We start from the raw sequence: 12057 nt of genomic DNA, 5'->3' as shown, positions 1-12057 counted from the left end.
GGGTGTACCTTAAATGGGAAACAGGAAAATATACAGACGAGGGTCCCGTAGATGAAGACTGCAGCGGGAAACCCCGGTTAATATTAGCAAACAAGAAGCATAAAAAATAGCTAGCAAGTAAACCAATAACAAGGAAACGCTTAAAACACAACAAATATCTTATAAATAAAGTAGATATATTAAGAAACAGTGGTAAAGTGCAAGAACCGCATGCAACTAACAAGGCCAATTATAGCACAAATGATTTGTTGTCGAAATTAGAAACAAGAACCTTTATAAGTGGCGTTATGTTGAAGGAAGTAAATTTAGTATTGATGACATGATTCCATATAGATGAGCTCGAAATAGGCGGCAAAGTTTATTCAAAGGACATAACAGGTTCACAAATTCATTCTTCAAATGAAACGTTGGTAAAAAAACACATATATAGGGATAATCATGGACATTTGCGTATGCCTATCAAAACTGCTTTTGACCTCTTTACTTGCTTATCCAGCAGATGAGATTGAGGTAGGAAGTTATTTAGAACGGCAATCTGAGCAAATTTGACGACTTTGGAAGTTGAAACCTAAAACACAATGCATGCTTTTCTTAATCGTTTGGTTGCTTGGCGAAACCTTATTATTTCTTAATTGCTTTCTTAATTACTTATATGACCTAACGTCGGGCGCCCGTAGATAGGTATGCAGCACACACGACAATTCAAATGCCCTCCGTCTATATGTGCAAGGCTTATGAAGAAAAGGGCAAAGTTCTAATTTTTGAAAACACTCTATGTATGAAAAAATATTAATCTATGATGTCGAACAGGGTACATGGCTTTGCTGCGACAGCGTCGACATTTTGTATATATAGAAATATTGTCTACACTCGCGCCACTAGTGTAATATCTCTTTTTTTTGCATTGACAGAAAACGCAGTTACGAAGAAATAACTATTGAGTCTAAACACTTTTTCGTTTGCGCTTTGAGGTTGAATTAGGCCTAGTTTGTAGAAAGAAGAGGAGTAGCTGGCGCCAGACACTTGCACCAACCTCTCCTTGTTTACATACAAATAACAAAAGGCACCATGAATCGTGTTTTATATACTTTGTAGGCGTCGTATTTAAATTAGCTGACACACTCATGAACGTAAAGAATGTGTAGTATCCGTTCATTATGAAGACATCGCGCATCTGAAAGCACTTAGCATTGAAGGCTGCTACCTGTTGCCTGCATCGCTGTTGTTTACGTTGGAAGAAATCCTTTGGACATCTTCATAGCAGCTGTTCAACTACAACTTTTAAATCTTCTCAAGTCACTCGTTTCTTGAAATAAGGTTGCTTGCACCAATAAGTACAAATACACCGTGTATTTCTTGTAAACTTTCTTGTTTAGCGTTTACTGAGAAAGCAGGCGGTTGATTTCTGCGGCTTTCGTAGCCGGGAAATGACAATGTAATTCAAGAATATTTTTGCACACAACACACGTAGCAGTGCGATTCTCGGAACGCAATGAGATGAGTGCACAAGTTTGATGAAGTTGCGCTGCTTATCGCAGCTCCTGACCAGATATGGTAAAGGCGTCTAACAGCCCACGTCTTAATACGACTACGGACTATGCTCCCAGAAATCTATCGCGTGTCCGAATGCAAGCACCATGACCCAGGAAGAAAACTTTTGCTTCCTGATCAATATAGATGCAAATCAATACCCTGGCACAACTGCTGTACTGGCATATCGTCGCTTGTGCCCGAAAATACACATTATTCAACATTATTCAATTAGAACACGGGTATTTGTCAGGCGAGGTTGCAGTCAACATGAAACTCCTGCACATACCGAACAGTGCAAAGAGCGAGAAACGGCTATTAAACATGGCAGCCGCAGCCGATGAACTTCACATTCTCGAGTGTAATTTTCATGTTTTTTTTTCTAAGTTGTGAATTCTAAGACAAATTTAGTGCTTTTTGCCATTATCGGCATGACATTCGTGCCCGGAACCAGTTTGTTTGCGTCTTATGAAGACACAAGCTTTAGTTGGAAAGGAAGATCACGTGACTCGCGTCTGTGTTCAGTACGCGACCCGTAAAGATGAAGAAAATAGTTTCTTCTGTCTTCACTGGTCATTTTTCGGCAAGGTTGCGATGTGGTGCAGTGGCGCAGTGGTAGAGAACTCTACTCAAAATGAGAAAGGGGCAAGTTCGAATCCTGCTGGCGAAAGCATTTTCATACAGATTTTTTTATTGTTCTAATGCCTTTAGACTGTACCTTGTCCAGTGACAATAAACTAATCCTTCGCAACATATGTTGCCGGCCTACAGAACTCCTGAGCCATCCTGATGTCGATGGCGCCAGTAAGCCTTCACTCTTCAGACTTCGAAGTTGCGGTTGTTGACGTTTCAGAAACAAAACGTTGACGGTCACAAAAAAAAAAACTTGGAGGATACTTCAGCTTCGCTTTCAAGAATATAACGCGATAGCGTAAGCTGGCCTCGTTCGCATTGTCTTCTCAAATGTTAGCCGGGCTTCGCTTCTCGGTGCATGCATCAACAGTGCAGCAAGGAAACGAAGATATGTGCGCACGTAAATTGGGCGTTTCAAATGTCTGCTGCAACTACACTTGGGATGGGCCCACTACGCCAGAATTCCTTCCTTTATCGAATTGGCGAAGTAACCACCACGCGTCTGTAAGGCAACGTGCCCACCTTCACACGTTGTTGATGCTGTTGCTGCTGCTGGTAATTAATTATGCGCGAACACTGTGTATTGTGTGGGCTATTAAACCGCCCTCTCGTTGCGCATTTTGCATGTTTTCGTGCTTGGTGTGACTCTACGGTTCCGACACCTAATAATATATGCGATAAAAAGTCGCCCTGCTCTTCATGTCATTTCTATAGGGCTTTTTCCGAATCAGTTTCAAGCAGTGGCGGCGCTTTGTGGTAGAACACGTGCTTGACACGCACATGGCCTCTGTTCGACTTCCACTCGAACCGAACATTTATATTATTTATTTCATCTGCAGTTATCTCAAAATTTCGCTCATGGACAACGTTAATTTTTTGCTCACAACCAACAGCGGCGTCGCCGACGCCGACAAAGAATTTCTGTGAAACGAGCTCTTTATTGCTATCGCGTTCATACTTTTGTTATCAGTGAAAGCTATGTTGTAATATAGCTTAAATGAGCTGTAGGCTTCTCTACAGCTCATTTAAGTAAGATCTGTGCAGGGGCGTAGCCAGAAATTTGTTTCGGGGGGGGGGGGTTCAACCATACTTTATGTATGTTCGTGCGTGCGCTTGTATGTGTGCGTGCCTATATACGCAAGCAAAACTGAAAAATTTCGGGGGGGGGGGGGGGTTTGAACCCCCCTAACCCCCCCTTTGGCTACGCCCCTGATCTGTGGCGTCTACGCTCGAGGAATTGCGGCGGCAAGATGCTGGCGCTAGATTGCACTCCGTGTTCCGGGAACGGAGTGCCAGACCTTGTTCACGCTACGTGAGCGTGAGAGTTGCATGAACTGGGAACTCCATCTGAGTATCGAGAGCTCACACTCTATTCTACTCCGCCCTCAAGAAACTACACTACTCTGCACTAACTCTGCCCTGTTCTCCCACGGAGTTAAAGACGTCTGGCGAGAGTAATACTGTTGCTCTGCTCTTGCAGCATTCCCTCTACCCCTCCGAAAAGCACGCTTAAATATAAGAGAAATAAAGATGTTTTTTTCTCTTTCTCTCTACATCTGGGAGTGTGACTCTTATGCACTGGTCTTATGACTTACAAGCAACATGACCTTTCCGTTATATGTGTGCCGCCAACTGCTCACTTCGTGGTGTAGTAAATACACTTCTGTCATCGCAACTACGTTTTTAAGCGCCGGTTGTCGTTGATCGTCGTCTCAGGACATCACCACACATACTTACGCTTAGGTCTTCATGCAGAACCAGAACTCTCTCACGCTTGACTTTTCAAATGATACGCCAACGTCAGCCTACCCATTGATGGGGGTGGGAGGTACAATTTCGTGCGGAAGTACATCACCCCATATTCAGCAATTCAACATGCCGATGCCGCAAATGCCTAGCTCATCGCGCACGCGCACGCGCACCGTGTGTGTGTGTGTGTGTGTGTGTGTGTGTGTGTGTGTGTGTGTGTGTGTGTGTGTGTGTGTCTGCAAAATACCAGACTTTTTAAATCCGAAGCATTTCTTAGCGAACTTCTGCGACTTTGAGCGTATCTATCTATCTATCTATCTATCTATCTATCTATCTATCTATCTATCTATCTATCTATCTATCTATCTATCTATCTATCTATCTATCTATCTATCTATCTATCTATCTATCTATCTAGCCGCCTACTTCTGTGCGCTCTCCTGGTCGTCTCCATAATTTGTAATATACCAAAATTGGCATAGCAGGTGGACAGTATATGACGAACACGCTCCACTGGTCATGACATGATTAACGCAAACGCCTGTCCTTGTACGTCATGAAATTCTTTCCCTCAGTTACGTGTGGCATATACCCGCGTACCACAGTTCATTTTATGCGGGTATGCGCCACAGGTGATTCACAGTCTCTATTCACACAGTAACCGCGAACATACCCATCGAAACGCAAGGCAAGTGAGGGAGCTGAAGGCACAACTCCCCTGCATGACGCTCGACTGCCACCCACTCGTACACGTGGTCCCTTCCAATGACGCAGTATTTTCTTCATTTCATATGAGGCTGGGCGATGGCCTCATGCTGACCGAATATGACGTCAGATTGATTGAGAGCCGCTTTGTGACACGCGAGGAAGCCGCTGCTAAATGCCCTGACGGCACGCAGCTACGCTAGAGCAGTGCGGACGTCGACGTCTATAACGCACGTCCCCTCGACGTTGTGGACAACGTGTTAGGTCATCCCGCTTGCTATAACATAAGTGCCTGTTTCTTGTGTTTCTTGTGTATTTTATGCAAGCTCTATACGTAGCGCCATCATGCGAAAATCGCGTTTAACAATCGATAACTCTAGATCCAAAGGGTAAAACCACAAAAAAAGGCAAATGCAAATTTACATCAAAGCAGAGTCAGCAAGCCGAACCGGTTAATTATTTCGGCAGGCAAAAGGATGCGGAAATGTGTTATGGACATGTGTCAGGCATTTTAGAGCGGAAAATACACGATAAGATGACTGTTACAGTTGCATTTATTGTTGTTTTCTGGGATCGGCCAGTATTTCGTAATTCCTCAGAAAAATGTGATTTATTTAGTAGATGCAGGGTGACTCTGAAGACAAGTCCACCAAATGACTGGCCCTATGTCATTCTACGACTTTCGGGGAGCATTTCAAGTTTTGCACTGCGCATTATCCGCACTGAACTAACGTGCATACGTCAACGCAGCTTGCTTGAAACTTGTAGGTTGTGTGGTACAAAATCACCACATATGTTGCGAACTGCTACGTTCAGTGGTACACCTGAAATTCACCGGCAATAGTTTTTATACTAAATGCTCCACAACGGGTAATTCTTAAGTTGTAAATTAAAGGAGCGCGGGAAGTAAGAGGGACGGCGAGTAAAAAAAGACGGCCAGTAAAGGAAGGACATGGACAACAGCGCTGTTGTCTATGTCCATATTTTAGTGGCCCTCTGTTTTAATTTCTCGTATGTCCTGCCACCTCACCCAAGTATTCACTTTAGTTGAATTACAAGCTGCAGCACTAAATTGACGAGGACACATGCAAAAGTCGTGATCACGTCGTGATCCTCTTTTTTCTTTTTGTTGTAGTCTATTCTTTCCACGCTCCTCGTGTTTTCAGAGTGGCAGCTTGTCAATTACGCATTGCCACCAACTCGCCGAAGTTTATCTACGAGTGCAGTAACATGCTTTTCACTAAAGCATTTTGCTGTTGCCAGTACAATGTCTCTTATCGCATGACTAGATGAAGTTCAGGCTCCAGTCATAGTTCAAAGAGGCAGATGTTCTCAACCTGTGTCTGCATTTGTGTATTTGTGCGAATAGAGTGACAAGTAAGCTGTTATCTTACATTTGGTAAACTATACTTCCGCTCAGCGTTGGCTTAAATCAGACGAAGCAATAGTCCTATCAGCGGCCTGCCTCCTTTGACACATCACGGCCGTACATTTCCCAACGGCCCTGAAAAACAATAGCTGTGGCCGCGTCACATAATTCTCAATGAGCGCATGTATATACGTTCAGAATAGTCAGGACAGCTTCTTGCGTTAAATAACCGTCGCGCGTGCATATTGTACAGATGCGGGCAGTGAATTACCGGAAGAAGCGCCACTACATGTAGTGCGACAACTTAAAACCGACACTTAGGTCAACCTAGATAACGTGGCCTGTAGAAACAGACCTCACTATCGGGTAATGTGTATGCAAGGAGGGCTACTGTAGATTCCGTACATCAGCATTAGCAGCGCTCTGCCTTTCGTCTCAGTATCGCATTACAGATAAAACAGGTGAAACAATGAAGCCCAGGCACTTCCTTTGTCTATTGTACAGCGTGCTGCGTGAACTGAAAAAGAGTGCATAGAACAGGTGCAGTGCTCTGGTCACGTACGAACCATTCCGTGATACGCTCAGGCGTTTCCACCATTATCGACCCGCACATAATTACATTCGAGGCTGAAACGTACTTGTCTGGCCGTGTGAACAAGCTGGTGCTATGAAAGGTAACTCAGGTTCTTCGGAAGTGTGAATGGCTGATGCAACATTTTTTTCTGGTGAACTTCTAGTTGGGCCTCTTCCTTTAGTTTAGTAGTTGTTCTTAGTTGCACTCCTTGTACTTGAGGCTGCCCCAAATAAGTGTCATGCAGTAAGCCCTCTGGTGACATGAAAGTAGCCGACAAGGCTGTTTCACCTTTCATTACGGACGTTCTGACATGAAAGGCTCCTCTGTGTGAGAAGCGCACGCCACGTGTACTGGGGCACATAATTACGAAGACGGTCTCTCGTGTGGTGCTAAGGTTTCCACCACAGTGGAGTGTGCTGGCTACCCAAATGTGGCTTTATCCGCGTAGTGGCTTCACCCCTCCCTTGGTATTTGCTCCTTTCCCTTTCAACAGCGAAGCTGTTTAAGGCCGCCGTGTTTTGTGCAGTCTATCCTGTGGGGCATGCCCTGTGTGGCCTCTCAGGTATACGCCACAGAAATTGGGTAAAACCCACTACTCACCACTGGTCCACAAAAATGAGGAAGACAACAGTTTGTCCAACGAATGGGTATGTGTCACATAAGCTTGTGCGGCCTAATAGAAAACTGTAATCATCATAAATGGTTACGTGTCACAGATATTGGGTAAATCCCAATACTTACCACCGGTCCACTTAAAATGAAGGAGTCATTGTCAGCCGAACACTAATGAAAGGGAAAGGCAACGGCGGGTGCGAGGAACTATCACCATAAACGTTTATGTGCTACAGAACTAAGGTAAATCCCGCTACCCCCAAGCGGTCCTCTAAAAAGGAAGCAAGCATTAGCTCAACACTAGGGAATGGGAATTGCTACGGGGCTACGAGAAGACCGCGAAGCGATGGAAGGACTACGCCAACGACGGCATGGCCGTAGATCTATGACAGATGCGAACGCTGGATTTCAGAGCGAGTTTGTGTCTCGTTGGGCATCCATGCCGTGTCTGTGACTGTACAAGAGCTGCGAACTATTGCTTTCAGCGCGAGTTTCTGTCTCTGGAGTTTGGACGTCCGTGTAGTGTCTATGACTGTGTGGTTTGACTCAGTCCTCTCTGTGCTGAGAATCAACGTAGAAACCACCTAGCATCATCTAGCTATATTCTAGCAACGACCAAGAAGCAACCTAGAAACAACCCTCATCACCTAGCTGAGGCCTGGAAGCAAGCTAGGCGCAACGAGATTAGTCTTCAGAATGGTCTCCAGTTTCGCTGTTTCAAAGCTTTCACAAATTAGTGCTTAGTGCAAGCTTCGCCAATGTTTTTCTTTATTTTTTCCCTTTAATTTCTTCGTTCGCTTTCATTGTGGAGCCGTTACACCCGCGGCAATGCATTTGCACAATGGGAACACCACCATACTATCATCATCATCTTACCTGCTATGGCGTCGCGCTACTATGTACGAGGACACGGATTTAATTTGGGGTCCCCTGCCCGGGAAAAATTGAAGACCCAACGCTCAGGGAGGAGTGTAATGGCAACACTTTTTTGGGACGAAAGGAGACTCTTGCTCATTGTCTTGAAAAGAGCAGGACAGTTGCAGGCGAGCACTATGCGAACGATATTAGAAAACAGCGTTACGTCATGGTGGAAAAACGCCGAGGATTAGTGAGAGGAAATGCCCACCTCCTCCACAACAACGCCCCGATTCCGAGGTCTCGTGCTGCCCAGGCTCTCATTCGAGAGTGTGGTTTCGAGCGGCTTGACCACCCACCTTACTGTCCCGACCTGGCCCTGAGTGACTTTTATTGATTTCCGAATTCGAAGGAACACCTGAAGGGAACCAGGTTTGATTACTTGACCTCATTTCAAACTTTCACAGAGGAGTAGTTGGTAAGCAGGAACGGCTTTGTTTCACAAGCTGCAGAATCAGGTCATTCCAACATCTTACCTCGACATCAAGCCCGCAGCCACATGTTGCCGCAGTGATGCCAAAATGAAATTTATTAGATTAAATAGTGCTGCTAGTTGTACATGTTGTTATTCTCCTGAACGCTCAATAGAGGTAAGGCTGATGAAAACACAAAGCTGTGGTTGAGTAGACGGCAGGTCGAAAAAAAATTGTCTATGCGTTAAAATCAACCAAGTCTTTACGTGCCGTTTTGTGAATGAAGCACGTCAGTCGCCTATTGATTGAGCTCCACCCATTTTCCTTTCATTTATCGACCACGCCGCTTCATACATCTACAGAAGCACTGGAAACTTAACTATCTGTCTCACTGCTACTGACGGGGCATCGCAGAGGACCTCATATCATTTTGTACTAGGCTGAACTATGTTTCTTGTTGGACGATATGTACCACATTGACTGTTCGTGGTTCCGAAAATATCTCTGCCGTGGTATTCACGAAGAAAGACTGCAGCATCCACGAGAAGTCTACAGTGCAATCAAGGAATGCAGCGCAATATTGCTTGAGCTGACTCACTCTTTCAATGCTCTTTCCATCGCTTTTGGAACCAACGTAAGACATCATTACATGGCATATGTATTTTTGACTTTTTCAACGATCCAGCTCGTCCTGTTCTTCCTGGAATGCTCATGATATGAAATCGTTTCCTAGCATTTCATGCACTTCTGTTTAATCACTGCTGCAGCGATGTTCACTGCTGCAGATCTACTTAAAGACACATTTTAAGAGCACAATTCACACGTGCTTCGGAAGTTAAGCCATGCGAAACGGTAATAGGAGAAGACATACTGCACTTTTCTGTACAGATTCCTCTTTCTTCCATTGTGTACACAGCCTAGTTCCACTGTAGGCACTGTCCTGTAAGATAACTTCAAGCAACATAAAATGCATGTACGCAGTTTTTCAACATATTTCATAGTCCATTCCCTGTGTCAAACAAACAAATAATCAATATAAAAGTAAACATAATTAACAGATATTTGTCTGACTGGGTATAGTTAAAAGAAGTAAAGACTCTCCAGTCAAGCTTACTTTTAGTTTTTAATTTTAAAAACTGGCCCTTAACGTTTTGAGGCCAGTTCGGTATCTTTTTCAGGGGATAAAGCGAGCGCTTCATAGCTGTTGTGTCCCTTTCCACTCGCCAGCTCTTGCAGTGGAAGCTGTTATGAAATCACAACCGTTTTTGGCGCCGTAGTTGTCTGCCGCCACCGCCGCCGCCGGTGTCCATAAGGGCTATCACGCGAAATGAGGAGAAAAAACGAATTGAGAAAAGTATTCAGGATGAAACGGGATTCGAAGGTGGGCCCTCTGCTCGGCAGCCCGCTATTCCACCACAGAGTCATGCTGGTGCCTGAGACTCCCATGCAAAAAGACCCTATACAGGCTTCATGTTAGGAAACAACCACACTAACATTTCAATAACACTAACATATGTACACCTACTACAAAATGCTGAGCCATAGTTCTTCATCGTCATCAACCAGAGTGTACGTAATGCCTTACAGGTGTGTTGCAGGTACCACGCTTCTCCACAAAATGAAGAATAATGGCATATTGGATGCTTCCCTACTTCATAAAAATGAGGGTGATTTATAGCGTAGATGGTGCCTCGCAAGTGTTCTTGTATTAGTTGCCAAGGAAGCCGATAAGGCCCTTATGATGCGCTTCCTCAGGACCTCAATAAAGTTTCATTCTAAAAAGACAGGGCGTGCAAACAAGGACACAAGAAAGAAGTCAGGACACCACAAACGCCGACTAACAACTGAAGAGACGCACAACGGCTGAAAAGAAAGACGGCACGAAAACTTATCTGCGCATGCCCATGCAACAGGCGAACCTATCAATCCTGCGCACGTGGCGGTCTACGTTGAAGATAACTGTTAAGGCATTTGATTTCATCTTTATGCAAGTTAATCGACGGTTGGCTCACGCATGCGTTACCACTATTCTCGATATGCCATGCTTCTATCATCAGGCGCGTTTCTTCATTTCTATGACGGTACAACACTGCGCATTCATCGAATTTTGGCGTGCACTTACAATCTCGGCAATGTGAAGATAGATTAGAAGGTGAGCCTCCTGTTAGCGATCTCTTATGTTCCAACAATCTCTGGTTTATGCACCGGCCTGTTTGTCCTACGTAGAAGCGACCGCAGCTGAAAGGAAGCGATAGGAAGGAACGTGTCGTAGGTATACCGTACATTCGCTAAAACGCTCTCGCTCATTGCACTTGGCTAATGAGTATTATACTAAGAAAACAAAGCGCTTCAAACTAAATACGAAGTAAAACTGAAAATCAAACTCACGCGTTTAACACAAAACAAGGAGAAACTAAAATTATACTGACGCGCATACTAACACTTAACGCAAAACAGATCAGTAGTACGTTAAACGGAGGCTTTTAACATTCCGCCTTCATCTCTGTAAACCACTACGAACAGCTCTCTGCTCGAGCGCTAAAAGCTATGTTTCCAGCTGTCGAAACAAAGCTATTCAAAACGGAGGCTTTCAACACTCAGCCTACATCTCCGTTAAAACAATTCACAGCTCTCTACATGAGCGCTAACGGTTTTGTTTCTAGCTATAAAAAAAGACAAAGTATCTAAAACGGAGGCTTTTAACTCAGCCTACATCTCCTTTAAAATCATTCACAGCTCTTTACACTAGCGCTGACGGTCATGGCTCTAAATATAAAAAGAAACAAATAACCAAACAAACGTTTCAATCTCTGCTTCTGCAATGAGGAGGAAAGTGACAAATTACAAAATTTCACTCCTCAATTCGTTAGTACACATTAACACACTAACTTCTTTCAAGATGTCAATTCATCTTTATGCTGCGGTTATCCCAGGATGTCTCCAAACGGACCTTTTCAGACGAACTCTTGGGAGCCGCGCATTCCACACTTTTCGAGGGATCCGATCTCGACAAAGGGACAGGGAACAAACCTGTCCGACACACTTAGTAGCGGCGACGTTTGTACCGTGTCCGCCGAACTCAGAGAAACCGGCATACCAGTGGTTTTGTCTGCCCATTGTACCCCTCCGGGCTAAGCCGGTACCTTTTCGCGACTGTGGGGAACAGCCTTTGTCGCTGTTCAGGTGTACGCGACACCTCGCTGCGCTCCTGCCGCTTCTTCGCATAGGAAAGATTAGGCGATGACAACGGCGCTTGAATTTACTTGAAATTCGGGTCTTCGAGACGCGATTCACGCCAAATCTAGATCTTAGCAGCGGCCGGAACTTCAATCTTTTCTTAGCGAGCCTTTTCGATTTCTTTGGCCTAACCTGGAGCTTCGCGTCTCGCGAGACCATCGCACGGCGTTTAGCCATTTTAGCTCGCTTGTGGCCACCTGTCTCTTTCGAGTTCGCCCTACGTTTTCGCCGACGCCTCTTTCTGCCCGAACGGCTGGCAATGCTCGCAGCATTGGCCATCGTACTCGCAAGTACGCTGCATTCTATTTTCTTTGCCGAGG

The 12057-nt window shown here is 44.8% G+C and overlaps 1 protein-coding gene and 1 long non-coding RNA gene across 2 annotated transcripts in view; one reads left to right on the top strand and one right to left on the bottom strand.

Annotated features, from left to right (window-relative positions):
* LOC119382370 (uncharacterized) overlaps positions 1–10239 on the top strand; it is a 40514-nt gene extending 30275 nt beyond the window's left edge. The window contains exon 3 of the long non-coding RNA XR_007415026.1: positions 10088–10239. This is a non-coding gene — a long non-coding RNA (uncharacterized LOC119382370). The remainder of the gene's footprint in view (positions 1–10087) is intronic.
* The window catches only part of LOC119381034 (proton channel OtopLc), a 531927-nt gene that overhangs the window by 351362 nt on the left and 168508 nt on the right, over positions 1–12057 (bottom strand). The gene's annotated exons all lie outside the window — the stretch shown is intronic.

The sequence above is a fragment of the Rhipicephalus sanguineus genome, chromosome 2 (genome assembly GCF_013339695.2).
Source record: "Rhipicephalus sanguineus isolate Rsan-2018 chromosome 2, BIME_Rsan_1.4, whole genome shotgun sequence".
Taxonomy (NCBI): Eukaryota; Metazoa; Arthropoda; class Arachnida; order Ixodida; family Ixodidae; genus Rhipicephalus; species Rhipicephalus sanguineus.
This window is presented reverse-complemented; position numbering and strand designations above follow the sequence as displayed.